Genomic DNA, 1,373 nt, shown 5'->3' with positions numbered 1-1,373 from the left:
AATTTTTTCTACAATTTAATTATTATTACCATACAGGTGCATGCATTCCTGCACAACAATATATTACTGCCTAGAAAAAGTATACACACACATACAGAGATGCATATAGTTCAAATACTGTGATATTCAAAATAATTATTTTTCTAAGAGCTATAAACTTATTTCCCAATTGCGACCATAGATTGCTAGCTCTGGAGTGCCAAATAATGTGAGATACCATAAAAGTTCTGGTAAGGCAAGAGCATTGACATGCTACACAGAGTAATTAAAACTACAATTTATAACAATAGCTCCATTTTAATAAATGAAAAAAATTAAAAATTAAAAAAAAAAACCATAGAACTACAATTCTAACTTCATGAAATTAGATGAACAAAGAAGGCGGGAAATACTGAAGCTGCAGCCCTAGTAGTCATCGTCCTTTCTACAGCTACTGGAGCAAGGGTAGGCTCCACGGTTGATGAATGTGTAAGGCATGGCTCCAAATCAATGGTTCCACCTCCTTTCTGAATTATAATATAGTAAGCAACACAATAAGTAAGAAGCAAACAACATTATAGTCATTTATTGAATTTTAAATCAAGACAAAGCAAATCAAAAAACATTATGGGTATTTCACGCACTTACGAAAACTAATTTGATACAAAGAAAAAGATCAGAAACTTGTAACCTTAACAATGCAGCACCGTTCAACTCGATAACTACAACCGATTCCAGCCCCCCAGGCACGGGAACGAACGTTGTTCCTAAGTTTAGATGTGTAGCCTAAAAATAACATTGATGTTATAATGTCAGAATGATGCATAAAAACAGTTTTCCAATAGGAAATAGCATAAATAGAGTAGCAGTGAATAAAGAATATCACAAAAATATGAAGAAACCAAAAAACCAAATCTTTGGCTCAGGCAAACTGTGGTCAAACCATTCAGTGCAGTTCAAATCTGGGTTGTGATTCTAGAAAACCCAAATCGTCGGAATTAAACTTTATTAAATTTTTAATCAATTTAAATGCTTATTTGTCGGAATAAGTGGTTACTTTGTTTTAAATCCAAACAGGTCGATGCACCAAGCAGTGCTCCGATACTGCTTTATTTTACTCATGCAGTCTGAGTTTATTGTTTATGTAGCTGAGCTGCAGAGGCATATATTTTCCAGTAACTGGAATGGTAGGAAAGTAAGATACAGCTGAATTTGGACTTACAATCTTGTGGAGGCAGCACACGGATGGTAGCACGCAACTCTTGGATAGCAGGTGGAGGTGGTGAAGCAGTAGGGCGGCAGTAACCAGCATGCATAAGAACTAGAAAGCAACATCCCAATATCAATACAAAAAATTTGTTCATCACTAATATGATTTACATGGCCAAGGAAGG

The sequence above is a fragment of the Theobroma umbraticum genome, unplaced genomic scaffold, assembly GCF_002168275.2.
Source record: "Theobroma umbraticum cultivar Fairchild unplaced genomic scaffold, ASM216827v3 scaffold_69.0, whole genome shotgun sequence".
NCBI lineage: Eukaryota > Viridiplantae > Streptophyta > Magnoliopsida > Malvales > Malvaceae > Theobroma > Theobroma umbraticum.
This window is presented reverse-complemented; position numbering follows the sequence as displayed.